The sequence below is a fragment of the Lithobates pipiens genome, unplaced genomic scaffold (assembly GCF_037356315.1).
Source record: "Lithobates pipiens isolate NorthernLeopardFrog02 unplaced genomic scaffold, aLitPip1_a1.2 Scaffold_25, whole genome shotgun sequence".
NCBI lineage: Eukaryota > Metazoa > Chordata > Amphibia > Anura > Ranidae > Lithobates > Lithobates pipiens.
The window spans coordinates 15,231,038-15,251,330 of NW_027507787.1; the positions used below are offsets into that span (position 1 = coordinate 15,231,038).

At 44.8% G+C, this 20,293-nt stretch overlaps 1 protein-coding gene across 3 annotated transcripts in view; it reads right to left on the reverse strand.

Annotated features, from left to right (window-relative positions):
- PHYHIPL (phytanoyl-CoA 2-hydroxylase interacting protein like) overlaps positions 1-20,293 on the reverse strand; it is a 257,080-nt gene that overhangs the window by 41,170 nt on the left and 195,617 nt on the right. The gene's annotated exons all lie outside the window — the stretch shown is intronic.

Consider the following 20,293-nt stretch of genomic DNA (forward strand, 5'->3'; position numbering starts at 1 on the left):
TTTCCCCCATCTCTTAGGAACTCGGGCAACAGTGCTTTGAACTCAAGTTCCCAGCTCCTCCCTCGTGCTGGGACCATATTAAGGAATGCTTTGGATTTATCATGGCTATAATGTGTAGCAGGGCTACAGGGAGTTGACTTGAGTTGTTAGTAAAACCAGAACCCTCTCAAAACTAAGAAGCAATTTAAAAGTAATAAAATCTGTACGTAAAAGGATATACAATATTTTTCAGCATCTTAAAATGCTATAACTGTGCATGCATACAATATACTTATGTTATCAGTATGGAACTGCATTCAATCTTTATAGTAGTAAGGTGAATAACGAATACTGCTGTATCGCCTACCACCAAGGTACAAACATCTCAACCATGTGGGGTTAAGAATAGAGAAATGCATCAGTAAATTATCACTCCACCCTTTGAACGCCAGTTGATTTCTATGCTGTCCATTAAGAAATTATACAGAACTCATAAAAAGCCAGCTGTGTGTATGTGCTCTCTGCACTCCCTGATTGGCTCATGTATACTGAATGTGCAATTATTCCTAAGCATACCTATTCTTTTCAATAGACAAACACAACTGTGTGATAAAGACAATGTTATGCCTGTTTATAAGAACTCAAACCTAGGAAAAGCTATGGTACAGAGGCTTACACCAGCTTTCAAGGAAAATATCTCATGTTTATCTGATAAACCTCCAACCACCATCTCCACCCCAAATCCTCTACATCCTATAACAGCTGCCTTATAAAGGCAATAAAAACAACTGACCATATGCAAGGCCTAGTAAACCTTACCCAAACCTTACAAAACTTAAACCTTAAAGAAGAAGTCCAGCCTGGACTCATTCGGCTGGACTTCTCCTATGGATCACAGGAGTGCAGCTCATTTTTCACTTCTGTGACTATTTTCACCAGAGAGTGGTCTGAAGTCCGCTCTCTGCTGATGTCATCAAGTTCAATCCAGGCGCCATGTCCTCCTGACTTTGGAAGTCTGGATTTGCTGGGTGTCTGGACTGATGGTAGTCTCAGCCTCTCAGCGAGCCGCTGAGACGGACGCTCCCCGCCCCTCCACAGCTCATCGCTCCAGTGAGCGTGGAGGAGCAGAGCAGGAGAGATGCTGACTGACAGGCAGCAGCTCTCCTCTCAGGCATCTGAGAGAACCGAGCCATCGGCGATGTTCGATGGCTCGGTTCTCAGTGCAGAGATGGCGGGGGACAGATGCAGCATTGGACTGATGCTGCATCCACCTAGGTAAGTATGAGTAGGGAAAAAAACCTCAAACCCATACTTTTCCTTTAACAATGTTACTGTAGTCACGCTGCATGGATATTTTTTTTTCCTCCTTCCAAAGGCTGAACTACTAGCAACATTTTTTATATTCAGTGATAGACGGGGAGGGGTCAGGACCTTTGTTTTTTATTTATTTTTTATCATTATTGCTGTGTACCCATTGAAAAGCATACAGCGGTCAACATTCCCAGAAATATTGGAGGGAGGATAGACACAATAGGATTGATTTACTAAAAGCAAATCCACTGTGCACTGCAAGTGCACCTGCTGCAGATCTGAGGGGAAGCCCTGCTAATTTCTATCTTCCAATCATGTGCAAGCAAAAATGCAGTTTATTTTCCTCGCATGTCCCCCTCAGATCTACAGCGACTGCACTTCCAAGGGCACTTGTAGTGCACAGTGGTTTTGCCTTTAGTAAATAAACCCCCCAGTCCATACATATTCTATGCTCACTGCTTAGGAGGGGGGGGGGGTATTCTTCCCATGAGCCAGTTTTCATATCAGGATTTGTCCTCCAAATAAGAGGCCACTTAAAAAGGAGAACTACAGCCAAAGCTCGTTTGGTTGTACTTGTCCTGTGGATGCACTCCTGTGACCCGTTTTCAGCAGACAGGGGGCTAAAGCGCTGTCGGCTGACGTCACCGAGCCGGTCCAGACTTAGGCTACTCCCATCCCCTCCACAGCCCAGTGCTCCAGTGAGCATTGGGGGGGGGGGGGGTGGGCAGAACAGAGATCGGTGAGAACCAAGCGATCAGCTGTGTTAGATTGCTCGGTTCTCAGGGTTAGAGCCGGCGGGGGACCGATGCTGCATCCACCTAGGTAAGAATGAATTTGAAAAAAAAAAAACCCCATACTTCTCTTTTAAAGGGTTATTAAATCCAAAAATGTAATATGTTGCAGCTTAACAATCCTAAGATATGGTGGCCAGTGCTGTATTTTGGCATAAGCTGACAAGGCCCATGCGGAGGGCACTTTGTATGCAGGGGGGTGCCCCTGCCTCCACCTGAGACTCTACTGGCCAATGGTTGCTAGAGCTGCCTGGCATCTGCTCATAATTCAAAGCAGAGGATTTAACTTCCTCCTCCTCTGCGCCTAGTGCTCGTGGGGCATGTCATGTAGGCTCTCGCCTGTCCAGTGGTGACAGGGTGTAGGGCAGCGGAGTTAAATTCGCCAATCCGCTGCTGACAGCAGACGCGTCTTCACACAGTGAGCTGGAGAAGACCTTCACCCTGACGTGAGCAGCAGAGGGCACAGCATCCCTGGTGCCTCCCAGAGCCTGCACTCCCTCTCCAATCTCCTCTCTGCCCCAGCTGTGACATCATCAGGAAGACAGGCTGACCGAGGGCCCTGAGGAGGAGGACGGGCAGGAGGTAGGTACATCACACACACCTGTTCACAGACAGGAGGGACTGCAGGCAGGGCTCCCTCTTTCTCACCCCCTCTCTCCCAACCCCCCCTCTCTCTCCCCCCCCCCCCCATCTCTCCCTCTGTCTGGCTATAGTGGAGACACCCCAAGACAGGAAGTGTGTTACTAGCCAGATCACCAAGTGAAATAAAAGATAAAAAAATAAAATAAAATAAAACTAACGTAGCCACCACATCTAAGGATAGGTGAGCTGCAATATATTACATTGTTTGTTTTTAAATATTTCAGCAGTTTAATGGTGCTTTAAGAAACTATGCAGGCTTCATTCACATGAGAGTTAGTGTACAGATAGTTTTCTGCCTCCAGGGACATCTAAGTGTCTGCTATGGCTGCATAAAAACTGGCTGATTACCTGTGACCAAAACTCTACACAAATGCTGCCACTGGCTGCGTTCCGTGTTGGTCTTTGCATGTAACCATTTGGATTACAGCCTGTCCAACAGAAGCCAGCCAAACAGGTATATGGGAAACCAGCATCCGAATAGCGCTGGCAGCGAGATTGCGGGACCAAGCCGCACTATGTAGTTATGGACACACTAAGCCAGCTCAGGAGCGAGCCAGCATGAGTGCCCCCATAACAAGTGGCCAAGATTGTCAGCGGGGGACCCGAGAAGAAGAGAATCGGGGCTGCTCTGTGCAAAACCACTGGGAAAGTATACATTGGGCAGGTAAGTATGACATGTTTGTTATTTAAAAAAAATATATATAGCTTTACAATCATTTTAATATGTAGTTCATGGTTTCTAAAAGGTTGGTAACATTTACATATGGACTAAGCACAGTATCACTCCATGTAATCTGTATGCTGGGTTTATGATACACAGGTGATTTTTTTCACTGAGAAAATCGCTGTTACAAATTGCTAATGCCAGTGATTAACAGTGATTGGTAGCTAGTGGTTTAATCGCTACAGTCACTGGGGATTGGCGATTTGCTACAGCACTGAGTCGTGCTTTGCTCACTGATGATTCTTAACTGTGAGAAATCACTGTTAGCAATCCTAAAATCATTCTGATTTTCTTAGTGACAAATTGCTGTAACAAAAGGTGGTGGTGGGGGGATGGGGTGCCAACTGCTGTCAGAAAATCACCTCAATATTCCGCATGTATAGGTGGTGCACTGTACTGTACCACTTCTATCACATCCTGTGATTCTTGGCATGTTTTTATTCAGGTTCACAGAGTTCACTGTACAAGGCCTCATGCACACAGACTGTGAGAGCCTGACATTCTGCCAGTGTAAAATCCCTGGCATTTTCTTGTGCCCGGGGAGCTGCAGATGCCATCTTACTATAAAAGTGAATGTCTGTACACAGCTGTACTCATGGAAACGCTGAGGCCGATTTCCTGTCTCAAAATAGTTCTTACATTACATTTAAAAATGAAAATACCATTCCCTAGCTAAAATCAATTTACACTTTCCTGGCCAAGTTGTTTTTCCTTTGCCACAGTTTGCAAACATACACTGAGGGAGTAATTGATGTTTAAAAGAAAACTGCAGCATGTTGCCCACAGTGATCAATCAAGTTTCATCTGTGGTATAATGAAAAATAAAAATCTGATCAGTGAGATCAGTCGCATTTATTTTCTAAAGGTTTTCTTCTCTTTTTGTTTTTAAATAGATGGCTCCCCAAAAATGCTGTAAAATTCCTGAAGAATCTTTTGTTAGGATTTAGCAGCCACCAGAGGGAGCTGCTGTAAGGGAAAAAGGCTGCTTTCCAGCATCTGGAAACAAAGCTAAGTAAATCACAGGTGCTATACAAATGTTAAACATATATCTTCTACTATAAGTACACCTTCTGGTTTTCTGTACTGAAATCAAGAAGCGAATGATTGTTAATCTCTAACATAGTAGCACATTTCCTTGCCTGCGTACAAGCCTAATCAAATCTTACACACAAACCAGTTTATATCTCAAACTGGTACAACCACAGATGGACACCAGTCTGGAAGTAAAGGGACAGTGGCTTCAGAAGAGTGACGATTGTTAAGGGGGCAGCAAATATAGTCATCTCTTCTAGTTTATGATCTGGTATAGACTGCCATTTGGATAAATACTGTGATTAAAAGGCTAACTCTACCTTTAAGACCATTTTTATTTATTTATTGTTGCTATTTATATAGCGCTAATAATTCACGCAGTGCTTTACATATATATTGTACATTCACATCAGTCCCTGCCCTCAAAGAGCTTGCAATCGAAGGGTCCCTAATTCACATTCATACATACACATACTAGGGCCCACTTTAGACAGGAGCCAATTAACCTATCAGCATGTTTTTGAAGAGTGAGCCTGCAAATCTCTCCGGCATCGGTGCCCATTGATTTCAAAGGTGGGTATGGTGGAGGAGTGGTGTATACACTGCTCCCACACCGCCTGAAAGATACTGCTTGCAGGACTTTTTCTAACATCCCGCAAGCGCACCACCCCAGTGTGAAAGCACTTAGGCTCTTACACTGGGGCTGCATGGGAAGCCTTTTCCAGGTGCTTTGCAGGTGCTATTTTTAGCCCAAAAGCACCTGAATAACGCCCCAGTGTGAAAGGGGTCCAAGTGTGGGGGGTCCTTAATATAAGGGGGAAACTCAGAGTTTAAAGGGAGTGGGAACTCTGGGGACTGATCACAGTTGCAATGCTTTGCAGGCTAATTTGCAACAAAAAAAAAGATATATATATATATATACAGCCATACATATAGATTCAAATTTTACTTTTTATGTACATGTGGATATTTTTTGATAAACAGATTTAATTATTATTATTATACAGGTTTTATATAGCGCCAACAGTTTGCGCAGCATGAGGGCGGACATTACAGTTACATTACAATTTGGTACAAGAGCTTACAATCTGAAGCACTTTACTGTTACTAATTCATATATAAAGAGATACACATTTTTTTCTGCAAATATGTGTGCAGTTAATATTCTATTTGCAAAAAGTGGACTAAGCCTTTAAAGCCTATCTCTGGGAAAACAAAAATGCTCCCTTGCAGTACTCGTTTAGGTCTAGGGGACTGCTAAAAGCACTATTATATACCTGATCCTCTGCTCCTCCAACACCCAGCACATTCCTCTACTCCCCTATGCTCTAGCAGTGGACTGTTCCTCAAGTCCAATGTAGGACTATGGGCTCTGCATTGGTCTTGATTATGTCAGGAGATTTGCCAGAGGACCGCCACAGTGCAGAGGAGAAGAGACTGCAGGGACCATGTCTTACAACCCAGTAGGTAGCCTATGGAAGTGGAGAATCTGTAAAGTAAAAGCGCTTTTTTTTTTCAGTTCCCTAGACATAGACGGACATTTAACCAAGCATGGATTGGTTTTCAGTGGAGGGGGAGTCCTAGCCGTGAGTGTAAAAAAGCTCTTACACACCCCAGAAGCCCTGAATGCTAGGGTCAGTAATGAGGACTAACACACAAGGAGACAACCTGGTAGATTTCTAGGGCTTTTTCTACAGGATATCAGAAAGGATTTGCAGGTACTTGGAAGTGATCTATTGAAAGGTTACTGTCCAGTCTTTTATCTGTTTACAACAATAAGTTGGCTTCAACACCAGTCCTAATGCTGAATATGGATTTTAATAGCACTGGCTCTAGCATCAGGCATGTATCAACTCTTCTGAGGCTTGGCAAAAATTTGTGTACTGTGTATCTGCATGTTTATTCAAGGTCACTGACTGAAAACGCATTGAAACCAATAGATCAGTATGACAACCAGGCTAGTATTGACACAGTAGTAGATGACTTTGGCAATGTAGACATCAGTGTGGTGTCACAGCTGTCCCAAATCAGCTCTAAGATTGAGAACTGAGTGATCACATGACCACTGATCACTCGGTTCTCAGTCTGCTCAGAACATAGAGCAGTGACTGTCAGCCACTGCTCTGCTCCTGCAACACTCACTAGAGCACCAGTCAGGAAAGGGGACAGGCACAGCTGGCTCTGGCTCTCAGCCATGTTGAGTGGCGGGGCTATATGTAAATAAGGTGGCTGGGTGGACCCTGACAATATGGTTCAGACCCTTCCAGAGCCTGGAGCAGTTCTGCTACCTCAGCTGATAGTGAGCTATAGCCTGCTATTAAGTGACTCTGGGTCACAGCAGAGCAAAAGTGAGTACACTACTATGACCAACAAAAGAAGTATGGCCAAAATATCTTTGGCATTTTTTCTCTTTTAAAGTGTAACTTAAGTTTTGTTGAGAAAGCAGCAAACTACGTTCCTAATCTATACACACTGCAAGGATTTTAGTAAACATTTTTGTAGATTGATGGCGTTCCTCGTATTTCTGAATAGGAGGGTCAGCCTTCATTATAACTACCCTATTGGAGTGGCAAACTAAAAGCTGTCTGTGCATATTACACACACACACACACACACACACACACACAGCGCAGGATCTAGGGTGTGCTAGGGAGGGCTCAGCCCCTCCAGGTCGGCCACCCAGAGGAAAACCTGCCTGGCAGCTGAGCTCCTCTCCTCATCCCCTTACAGGGGAGAGAGCAGGGAGGGGGTGTGGTCTGTGCTGTGCGCCCTCCTCCTGTCGAGCAGGACAGCGCTCCTCCATGCAGTAGGTCACGCGATCGCTAGATCGGACTATGCATTGTTTGAATTACTGCCCCCATCCACATTTCCTGCTGCCAGGAGATGGACAGCCCTTGGAGGACATAGGGGTTCAGGTAATAAAACCCTGTGTGTATAGCCCAATATAAGAGCAGATTGGAGCATCACTGGTATGACAGTTGGAGGGAGACACAGCACAACAAGCTCTGTAGTGATGTCCTGCAAATTTGGGGGAGGGCTGGAACTTACAGGTGGGGAGGGGGGCCTGTACATTGCTATGCTGACCCCCTGTCCTCCATCTTCTGCCCTGCTGACCCCCCCCCCCCCGTACTTCATCCTGCTGACCCCATCCTCTGCCCTGCTGACCCCGTCTTCTGTTCTGCTGAACCCCTGTCCTCATCCTGCTGGCTCCCTGTACACTGCACTACAGACTCTGTCCACTGTCCTGCTGATCCCTGTGTACTTCCCTTCTAACCCCCTTTCCTCTCCCCTGCTGTTCCCTGTTCTCTGCTCCTTTCCTCCTCCTGGCACAGTCATCAGGGAGGAAGAATGGGGAGATATGTGCTAGAAAGGGGGATTGGGGTGGGACTTGTGCTAGGAGTGGATGGGTTTCTTCTTGTTAAGGTGGAAATTGACCTCCTGTACCTTGCCCTGCCGACCCCTGTACATTGCTCTGTTAATCCCGTCCTGCTGACCCCTGTACACTGCTCTGTTAATCCCGTCCTGCTGACCTCCGTACACTGTCCTGCTGAACCCCTGTTCTCCATCTTGCTGTCCTCTGTACACTGCCCTATGGACTCCTATACAATACCCTGCTGAGTCCTATACACTGCTGTTTTTAATTTCTTTATACTGTGTGTGTGTATATATATATATATATATATATATATATATATATATATATATATATCAAAACACTAAAAAAATTAAAGCCAAGAAGACTTGAAAAAGGTAAAGTTATACTAATACTGTGCTGCGCAAGCGGCAAAATTGGAGCGTTATGCCCATTCTGGCCCTGCTTCTCCCAGTAATTCAAGCACTCAGCGGGGAGATTCACATAATAAAGATACCAAGAACTTATCTGCGGATAGAAGGAGCCAGGGCCAGTCTCTGGCCAACCCCAATTTACCAGCTCCTAAATTGGGGGGCAATAAGGGAGGGGGGGGAGGAAAATTAGCAATGGCAACAATAAACTTGGAAACAACACTAAGTAGCTCCCATGCAGCGATGCCGAGCAACTCGGAGGAGGAACCTACATTAAGAGACATTTTGAACGCAATTAAGGACTGCAAAAACGCGATATCCAATTTTGATGAACAGCTAAAATATATAAAGGAGGAATTATTGTCCATGAGACAGGAGCTGAATAGGACTATACTAAGAACTACCGAGCTTGAGGAATGCATGGGTGTAATGGAGGATGAGCTGAGGCCTATGAGGCTGGAAATCGATGCATTTAAAAAAGCAGCTATTATACAAGCGGATAAACTTGACGAGATGGAGAATAGGAACCGAAGAAATAATATCAGGGTGCTAGGTCTCCCTGAACACTGCGAGGGGACTAATTTGATAGGTTTTCTGGAGGAGTGGTTCCGAGAACTTTTCGGGGCGGCAATATTTACCCCGACATTCGCAATAGAACGGGCACATCGTACCCCAGGAAAATCCCGCTATACGGGGGAGCGTCCTAGGCCTATAATGCTCAAAATGCTTAATTACCAGGATAAAGTGTCTTTACTGCGAGAGACCAGAATGAGGGGAGACATTAGGTTTAAGGGAGCCAGGGTGTCTTTGTATCCTGATTTCTCACCTGACCTCCAGAAAAGAAGAGCTGAATTTATACCAGTCAAAAGAGAAATGGTCAAATATAAGTTAGAATATGCACTCCTATATCCAGCCCGCTTAAGGGTGACTGCATTAGGAAAGACGCTCTTTTTCAATACGCCAGAGGAAGCATCCCAATGGCTAGATGCAAGTAAAAAAGACCTATAAATATATGTTACAGGGCAGTTAGGTGTTCTTCAAGGGATTTGGGGGTATATACTTTTGGGGGGAGTGGATGGGAATAAGGGGTAAGTTTGTTAAAAATTGTTACATTGGTATTATGCACAATATGGGTGGGGGGCAGGGGTTGAGGAGCAAGGGTGGGTGGTGTACAAGTGGGTATTGGTAGTGGGGGACAAAGGGTTCCCACGAGTGGGTGGAAAATTGGGGTGAGAGCACTTAGCAGGATTGGTATGTGTGAGTGGTGGGTGTGTTGTAAGAAGGCCACAAATGTACCCCTAGGGGGTAGCCCTATGGGGCGAGGGGGGTGGGAGAGGGAGTTTGGCAAAAGGGGAGGGGGGAGAGTTGAGACGAGAAGGTGGGGGAAAGGGAATAATAATAAAAATAACACAAGGACTTATAAATTTGGTTGGGAGAGATAGTAAGGGAGGGAGAGATAGTAAGGGAGGGAGAGTTGGGAAGGGAGGGTGGGTTAAGGGCGTGATAATAAAAGTAGTACAAGGATACACTAACTCGGAGAAGCATTACTTACAAGGAGAAGGGAGAAAATATTTTGCACTAGATAGAGCACATGTATGTGAGAGGGGAAGGAAAAAGAAAAAAGGGGAAGGTGTTTTTTTTTTCTCTGGTATTATTATATTCACATTTTTTCTTTTTCTGTTTAAAATAAAAAGAAGAAGGAAAACTGCCCAATTTATAGGTTGCTAGGTAGTGATGCAGGTAAAAAGAATTAGGATAGTATCATGGAATGTGCGGGGCCTGGGAGATCCGACCAAAAGAAAAGTGGTCTTGTCAGCTTTAGAGGGTAAAGGACCCGGATTATTATGTCTTCAGGAGACTCACTTGATGGGTGATACGATTCGGTGTCTACAAGGTCGGAAATTCCAGACCCAGTTCCATTCCGTATACTCAACCTATGCAAGAGGGGTTAGTATCCTTGTGGACAGGGCGGTTCGCTTTTCCTGCTATAATAGCTGCATAGATGTAGAGGGTAGATATATCTTCTTATATTGCCAAATTGAAAATAGTCCCTACGTGATAGCCAACATATATATTCCTCCTCCATTTAAATTGGAAATTTTATATGAGTTACTAGCCTTTGTAATAGATAAACCTGATATCCCTGTGATAGCAGTAGGGGACTTTAATGAAGTCTTGGATAAATTCTTGGATAGGTTCCCGGCTGTGAGTATACCAACGGTGAAAGATGCAACAAGGTTAACCCGCTTCCTACACGAAGCTGGCCTATGTGATGCATGGCGCACTCGGCACCCGGGGGAGCGACAATACTCTTGTTACTCAGCAACCTTTTCCACATTATCAAGACTTGACATGGCTTTGGTGAATAGCAGTGCGATGTTACGAGTGGACGAGGTAGAATATGGCCCGAGAGGAGTCTCGGACCATTCCCCCCTAATACTGACACTTTGTGTAGGTAAGAAACAATATTCTGGCCAATGGAAAATGGACCCCGTATGGTTGGAACTAATGAAGGATACGGATCGGGTGACAACCAGGATAAAAGAGTTTATAAATGTGAATATGGGCACAGCATCAATGGGGGTCATTTGGGACTCTTTAAAGGCCTTTTTAAGAGGTCTTTTTATACAACAAATCGCGAGGAGTAGGGCCGAGATGAGAAAACAGGAAGAGGAAGCCACCAAGGCGGTATTAGAGACAGAAAGACAATATATTACAAATCCGAACCCTATTACACAGAAGGCCTGGCTTGATAAACAGAAAGAATTTAAGACAACTATTAGGCATAAGATGGACAATAGACGTATATTGAAGAAACAAGCAAATTTTGGGGAGGGAGAAAAAGTGGGGCGAATGCTGTCATTTCTGGTTAAAGTAAATACGGCCCCCTCAGGGATAATATCAATTAGAATGCCAGAGGGAGAGATCACCTCTGAACCATCCATTATCAATAATACAATTTACCATTACTATAGCTCACTATATAAATCCCAAGGGGGGAGTGAAGAGGGTGCTATGGCAGCCTTTTTGGGGAATCTGAATATGCCTATAGTAACAGCAGAAGACTTAGCAGTATTGGAGGCCCCAATTACTATCGAGGAACTCCAAAGGGTGGTGGCAGAGATGCCTAACTCAAAAGCACCAGGACCCGATGGATTACCAATCGAGGTCTATAAGAGATATGGGGAGGTCCTGCTGCCACAATTATTGGAGACACTGAAGCAGGCCTTGCAGTGCGGAGCCTTACCTTCCTCGATGATGGAAGCCACGATAGTGGTTATCCCTAAAGAGGATAAGGACCCCATGGACCCGGCCTCATATCGCCCGATTTCACTTTTGGGATCAGATATTAAAATATTAGCAAAGGTGCTTGCAACACGCCTAAAAAGAATTGTCCATAAGCTCATTCACCCTGATCAATCGGGTTTTATCCCGAATAGATCTACTAGTGTTAATATCCGTAGATTGTTTCTCAATGCCCAGATGCCGGTAGATAAGGGAAGCTCCAGAGCAGTCTTGACTCTGGATGCAGCCAAAGCCTTTGACAGCCTTGAATGGGAATATTTATTTAAAGTGCTTATCAGATTTGGGTTTGGACCAACTTTTCTTAAATGGATAAAATTGCTTTATACAGACCCAAGAGCAAAAATTAAAATTAACAATGAGCTCTCTGAGACTTTTGTATTGGAACGAGGCACGAGGCAGGGGTGCCCCCTTTCCCCTTTGTTGTTTGTTTTGGCGGTGGAGCCATTGGCCATCGCTATTAGGGCTCGCCCTGATATACAGGGATTTAGGAGAGGACAGGTAGAGGAAAAAATTGCATTATTTGCCGATGACATTTTGCTTTTCCTGGGGGATGCTCAAGCCTCATTGAAAGTGGCAATGAAGATAATTAGAGAATTTGGTCTCATATCAGGATTAACCATTAATTGGGATAAATCCGCTTTGTTGCCACTGGAACGGGGTGTTATATGCGCCCCCCAGGATATTCTGAATCTGAAACAGGTCGAGAAGTTTAAATATTTAGGGGTATGGATCACTAGGGATGTAAATGCATACCTGGAAGACAATTTATCTCCTCTCCTAGTAAAATTAAAACAAAAGGCCGATATTTGGAGTCGCCTCCCCCTTTCGATGGCGGGTCGCTGCAATTTGGTTAAGATGGTATGGCTCCCTCAAATCTTGTACCTCCTTCATAACTCACCAGTATGGATTGGGGAAGGATGGTTTAAGAAAATAGAATCCTTATTTAGACTTCTTATATGGAAAAAGGGTCCATCAAGGATTAGTTTACGGACTCTGCAGTTGCCGTTGGAAGAAGGGGGGTTGGCGATCCCATATCCTAGACTTTACTACTTAGTGGCCCAGCTGCAGCATTTAGCTGGAGTAATAGCAATAAATGAAGCTAATCCCTGCCACAGGCTGTTAATGTTGGGATGTCCACATAACACGCTTGTGGAGGCGTTGGGGGCAAACTCACTTAGTATGCAATGTCCAACAACTACTCAAGTTACTAAACTCTGGAAAACAGTTAAGGCTCTACTGGGATATCAGAAGATATCCGTGTTGGCTCCCCTATGGGATAATAGAAACTTGGATGAGCTATTTAAAGTTGAAAGATGTAAGGAATGGGAAATTCAAGGGATACATAAGTTAGCGCAAATTGTTCAAGGCTCAGCTATTAGGTCATTTGCTGACTTAAGATCTGAATTTTCCTTATCAAACCGCTCATTTTACAAATATCTCCAGGTCAGACACGCAATTCAGGCCCAATTTAGATCACAGGAGTTACAGTTGATCCAGATCCCGGTGATATCTCAAATCATGTCTCAAGATACGCTTAAAGGCTTGATCTCATTTATATATACTAGGCTGGGGGATAAATTGTTAGATCGAAGTGGTATGATCAAAAGTAAAAGGAAATGGGAGAGGGATGTGGGACCAATCTCCGTACCTGACTGGGAGTGGATAATGGATCAGGGAACCAAGGTTTCTATTTCTCCGGCACAGAAAGCCTCCCAACTTTTCTTCTTTCACCGGGTATATTACACACCTAGGAAAATGTTTAAAATGGGGTGGAGAGACAATGATCAGTGTCCTAGATGTGGTAGAGTTGGAGACTTCATTCATATGTTTTGGAGGTGCCCGAAGCTTTTTAGATACTGGACACGGGTAATAGAGCATGTGAATGGGATCTTTAGCTTGACACTGGATGCAACAGCGAGGACCTGCTTGTTGGCTATACCGGAGGGTTATAAAATCCCTAAAAACTTATTTACACCAGTTACTAGATGCCTTTTTCAGGCAAGGAGGCTAATTGCTCAAAACTGGCAGTCACATTCTAGTCCATTGCCTGAAATATGGCTGATGAATATAAGGAAGATAATTAGTAATGAAAGGGTTTTTTACACTAAACAGGGTAATAGTAAGAAGTTTGAAAGGATTTGGAGCTATGGATCGATGAAACTAGGGATCCCCCTATAGGTAGTTGAGAAAAAATCGTGTGTCTGGTAGATTCTATATTCCTTTGTTCCTTGCCCTTTTTTTTTTTTTTTTTCTGTTTTTTCCCTGTATGGTGTTTAGTGTGGCTTTGTTTATATGCGATGAGGGGTGGGGGTGGGCTTGAGAGGAGGGGGGGCGGGGTAGGGTAGAAGCGGGTAGATTAAAACACCTAGGTGTAGAACAAGCGTAATGATCATTGTGGCTAGATTAAGAAGAGCCGTAGGCAGAGAGATTCGATATTTTGGCTGCTTACTTGTAAATTAATTTTATTTAATAGAATACATTTTGGAAAAAATAAGCCACAATGATGTGTAATGTGGGAGGAGATATAGATGAACTTAAAAGTGAATCGAGGCTCCCGAATAAAATCACTGAGGTGGCAAAAAAAAAAAAAAAAAAAAAGAATACTGTGCTGCGCAATTGAACATACTGAATTAATTCCAAAATTGTTGAACAAACACACCCCAGATTAATTGGCACTGTAAAGATGGCAATAAATCACTGATCATGCAAAAGATCACGCTGTGTTGCATAAAGACTCTTTGTTCATGTGCCCAAATTTGCTCTAGATCACACGCTGGTAAGCTGCTGCTACAGGTAACCAGGAACATTGCAGTGTTGTTAAAAGTACTTCCGGTATTGCTTGTGTTCAAACAGAAATGGGTGACAAATTCCACTTGGTTATCATTCAGCAAGCACGCCCAAAAAAGATTGAGTGTGAAATATGACATACAGTAATATTAGGATGTTGCAGTTTGCAGTGTATTGGCATATTAACATCAAAGCGGTATATTTATTGATAATAACCAAGTTGGTTTGCTGCAAAAAGAATATAGGGTTTTTGTGAATGGACATGTGGAGCGGAAGAGGCAGGTGTATGAAAACCATAACTCTCAGCTGCCGCAGCAGAAGAAGACAGCTGTGTGCTGCATCCAGGATGAAACTTAGATTTGTACAGTAAACAGCCAAGATCCATACGTAGGATAGTTAATATTCATTGAAGTTAGATGTAATGGGGAGACTGGCTGTCTTGAAGGAAGCAAAGCAGATCATTTTGTGGAAAAAAAACAGACTGCTCTAGTAGACAATTGGCAGGCAGATTATCCCAGCCACCACCACTTGGGCCAAGGGGAATGGTCTCTTTATCCAGATGCGTTTTATCCGATATGCCAAAAATAGAGGACATCCTAGCCTCCAGGTTCAACAAGCTACATCTTGCTTGTTGCCAGAACCAGGGATCCTCTAGCCCTGGCCTTGGATGCCCTAATCATTTCCTGGGCTCAGTGCAGGCTAATTTATGCCTTCCCTTTAGTGCATTCTAATTGCACCAAACTGGCCCAGAAAAACCATGTACACTGATAAACTCAGACTTCTAGCAGACAATCCCTAACCCCTTCCCAACAGACCAGATCTGCTAACATCTCAAGGTCCTCTATTCCATCCTGCTTCTCAGCCCCTGGCTTTAACAGCATGGCTGCTGAAACTCAAGTCTTAAAGGATATAGACATTTCTAAGTCTAGATAGCAAGATAAGCCACTTCTAGTAAGAACTATTATACCTGGAAAACTTATTTTGCCTGGTGTGAACGTAGTCAATTCAGTGCCAGAAATTGCTCTGTGCCTCACATTCTGGCCTTCCTACAAACAGGTCTTAATCAGAACCTGGCTTTAAGCACCCTTACAGGGCAGAAATTGGCCTTATTTACCCTTTTTCAGAGGCCTTTAGCTTTACAATCCTTTGTAAAAAAAAAAACTTTGTTACCAGTGTTTCCCATATCATGCCCCCCTTGCAGCACTCTGTACTTCCCTGGGACCTCATTTGGTTCTCTCTGCCTTGCAGAAACTGTCCTTCGAACCCATCAGGGATATTCCCCTGGAGACTCTTGCCAACAAGCAACCTTTTTGGTAGAGATCAAGGCTGTCAGATGTGTTTCTGAACTGGCCGACCTTTCCTGTAAAAAGCCTTTCCTCATAGTTCACAATGACTCTGAACTTGGGTCTTTAGACCACTGTTGATTTTTGGACTGGTTGACATTGTAGTTTGCCTAGTTGTTACCCACCTTTTTTATTCATTGCTTTCAGATGTCCAATGTTGTACGAATATGTTGGCTATGACTGTTGCTATACAATTAAAGGGGTTTTAAAGGTTTGTTTCTTTTTATTAATTTTTTTAATAACAAAAATTTTATACTTACCTCCTCTGTGCAAGGGCTTTGCGCAGAGCAGCCGTGATCCTCCTCCTCTGGGGTCCCCCAGTGGCACTCCTGGCTCCTCTTCTTCTCGAGTGTCCCCATGGAGAGCCGTATTCTATGGGGGCACTCGTGCAGGCACGCTCCCGAGTCCTGCTGCTGCGTCCATTGACACAGACAGCAGGACTCAGCCCTGCCCCCCAGCTCCGGTGTCAATGGATTTGATGGAAAGCAGCGTGAGCCAATGTCTCCTGCTGCTATCAATCTATCCAATCAGGACTCGAGCTGCTGTGCTCGTCCCCGTTGCTGGAACGACTGGGTTTAGGTAAGTAAAAGGGGGGCTCTGAGGGAGGGGGGAATGTTTTTCACCTTAATGCATAAAATGCATTAAGGTAAACAACCCTGAGGGTTTACAACCCCTATAAGCTATAAGGTAAGATAAAAGGAATTTTGACTTCCCCCAAAATTCTTTATCTTGGTATAGTATAGGACACGGGCCAGCAAAAGAGTCACTGGGGATACCTGTGGACTGTACTGCACTCGCCCACAGAAGGTGTGTGTCAGTTACAATTATTAATTAACCACGTGCCTTTGCTAAGAAGCATAAGCTAAAACACAATAAGTGGTTGCACGCACAAACAAATAAGACAGGAGGTGCGGTAAGGAGGGGTGTTGCTAGAGATGATGTTAAATTCCTGCGAGGGTGACGTCTGGCTCCCTGCCTTGGCCATGGGCTGGGGAGAAGCGATGACTGCTGCTGTAGGGAGAGATAGAAGGAGCCAGGAGTCCAGGAATTTAACCAGAAATAAACCTACTATGCGCTGCCATGTTCCGCTAGTAACAGAAACGCGTTTCAAAGCAATTCAGTTTCTTTGTCAACCACACAGCCACCCTTTCCCTAGTTTATGCTACATTGTTTGCTACATAACTGGGGATTCAGGGTGTGGGGTAAAGTTATATAGGAGGTTCACCAGGGGCAGACCCATCTTAGCTCAGCTGCATGGGGGGGCCCTGCACTTTCCCCAAAGAAGCTGCTCCTTGAGCACAAGCTGCCCGGAAATTGGGGGCCCCATGATGGCACTGAGAGTGATGGATACACAGGGGAGACAGGCTGGCAGCAGTGCCCCATGCAGAACAATGCCTATTTCACAGCCTGCAGGGAGGGCCTGGGCCAGAACGCCAGTGATGCTCTGACCCTGCCCCATGCAACTTGAATGTTCGGGACTCGGAGTCCACGGGGTAGGAGCTGGAGTGGAAGCTGCTGAGAGCCCGCCTGTGGAACTGGCATTGTGGATGGTGTCGTGGTGAGCCTCGCTGTCCAGCACTGTTTGCACCGAAGGGCTTGACATGCCCAGAGAAATGCTGCCTCCTCCACCCCTCCTTCTGCCTGCATGACTTGAGTGGTATAGGCGAGTCCTTGTCCCAGTGCTGGAGGTGGGCACATAGCCAAAAGTTCACATGCACTGTATCTCCACTGGAAAAGGAAATACTACATGGATGGAATAATGGTTCTGGGGGATATCAAGGGTGTATGGGGGAAAACAATGCTGAGGGGGGATCTGGTGTGTATAGGGGGTAGCAATGCTTGGGGTATCTTGGGTGGCTATAGTGCTAGAGGTATCAGGAATATAGAGAGGCCACAGTGTAGGGGGTATCAGGGATATAGTAGGATCACAATACAAGGGGTATCTTATGGTATATGGTAACAGTGCTGGGGGAATATCTAGGGTGCAGAGAGAGATTGGAGTGCTGGGGGGACATCTGGGGTGTAAAGGGGTCAGAGCGCTGGGGGAAAATCTGGGATGCAAAGAGGGATCAGAGTGCTTGGGGGGATATCTGGGTTGTTGAGGGGTCAGAGTGCTGGGGGGGATATCCGGGGGTAGAGGGGTCAGAGTGCTGGGGGAATATCCGGGGGGTAGAGGGGTCAGAGTGCTGGGGGGATATCCGGGGGTAGAGGGGTCAGAGTGCTGGGGGAATATCCGGGGGGTAGAGGGGTCAGAGTGCTGGGGGGATATCTGGGATTTAGAGGGGTCAGAGTGCTGGGGGATATCTGGGGCTTAGAGGGGCCAGAGTGCTGGGGGGTTATGTGGGATGCAGAGATGGATTAGAGTGCTGAGGGAATATCTGGGGTGTAGCCTCATATAAACCCAACCAGCAGCTGAAGTTGGCCTTCGCACTCCTAAAATTATTTGTACAAGAGTGTGTAAGAGTACAACCCTTGATGTCCTAATAAAGATAAATACCCATCTCCAAAGCCTCCTGTGGATACACCCATTTGCTGACTCCCAGCCCACATACTAATTCCAGTTATGTCACTGACAGTGAAGCTAAATAGATTAAGCTTCAGTGCACTGGATCTAGCAGCCTGGGAGACAAAGTCAGGGATAATGGTTGTTTCCATGGGAGGCTTCAGGGACAAGTATTTAGCTATGCATGGGGATCCATTTAAGCTCTCCTTATTCATTAAACACATATTTTACACAGCATGATCTCCCGTTTTGTCATTTTATAAAGCACAATGTGAATTGTAGAGAGACGTTTAAAGAGTGATTTTTCCATGTAGGAAAAGGGATAGAATAAACCAAGATTAGTATTCAGATTAAATCATCCTGATTCACACACTTGCTAATTCAATTTAAAAGGTTTTCTTCTTCTGATGCATAAATTATAATGTGAAGGGATACAGATTGGAATTTAAGCACAACTGGCAGAATCCATAATATAAAAGTTTTATCATCACTATCTGAAGTGGACCTTCACTTACATTTTACCATTGCAGAATCCTAACCCTTACCCACTCTTTTATAGATTTGGCTTTTTTTTCCTTTTTATCTTTTCCATCAGCTGCTCGCTCTTACTTCCTTCCTACATATGGCTAAGTTCACCTTAAAACAAATGCACATACTTTTGCAGGTAAAAAAAAATGTCACTACTTATTTTTTTCTTTGGAGTCGGCAGTGCATTGCAGCCATGATCAGCAGATTAACCACTTCAGCTCAGTAAGGATTTGCCCCTTTCCTATCCAGGCCATTTTTTTGTGATATGGCACTGCGTCGCTTTAACTGACAATTGCAGGGTCGTGCGATGTTTTACCCAAACAAAGCTTTCTTTTGGTGTTATTTGATCACCTCTGCAGTTTTTATTTTTTGCGCTATAAACAAAAAAAGACAGACAAAATAAAAACACAATATTTTGTACTTTTTGCTGTAATAAATATAAAAAAAAAAAAAATCTTCATCAGTTTAGGCCAATATGTATTCTTTTACATATTTTTGGCAAAAATAAATAAAAAAATCGCAATATGCGTATATTGATTGGGTTGCGCAAAAAGTTATAGCGTCTACAAAATAAGGGATAGATTTATGCCATTTTATTATTTTTTTTTTTACTAGTAATGGCAGTTATCTGCAATTTTTATTGGGACTGCAACATTGCGACAGACACATCGGACACTTTGCGATGGACACATCAGTGACATTTATACAGCGATCATAGTTAGCCACTGATTACTGTATAAATGTCACTGGCAGGGATGGGGTTAAGGGGATCAAGGGGTTGTGTTCCCTATGTGTGTTTCTAACTGTGGGAAAAATGTGGCCGACTGTTCCTACTTAGTAGGAACACACAATCTGTCTCCTCTCCCCTGACAGAACCAGGATGACCGCCGGGCACACGCATCGGCTCCAGGGACATGCTACGGGCCTGCTACAGCGTCTTAAAGAGCCGACTTACAGATATGACGGCTCGCGCAGCTGTGCCAAACTGTGGTGGCTGGTCAGGAAGTGACATTACACATGCAGTGTTCTCTGTACGGAAGTGTGAATGAACTATGATCAGCGCGCCCGCAGTTCATTCAAACTACAAGTCCATCTGCCGCGGTGGTAGTTCTTTTTTTCACACAGACTCTTGTGAATGAATTACACAACTGCACAAGCTGTGCCCCAACTATTGTAAATTGTGACCCCCAGGCCTGGAAGAAGAACCCCCGTCTGCTGTCTCAGTGGAGGATCAGGGGGTGAGCAAGGAGTGCTGCCTAGCCACATTACAACCTAAATGCATGTAACATTTAATCAGGAAGCAGGTCCTAAGACCCGTCACCCGATTTGCTGTGATGAGATGCGATCCTATTGGCCGCCGAGGTAGAGGAAGGAGGAGACGCAGGGGAAGCCACCGTGAAGCCGAGGAGGAGGAGACGCAGGGTGAAGCTGCCATGAAGCCCAGGAGGAGGAGATGCAGAGTGAAGCCACCGCTCAGAGGAAGCACTGCCCACAACCTAGGTGGGGTAAGTGCGAGGCTGGTGACTGACCGATTGGGGGAGGTGGCATTGGCTGGTGAATTGTT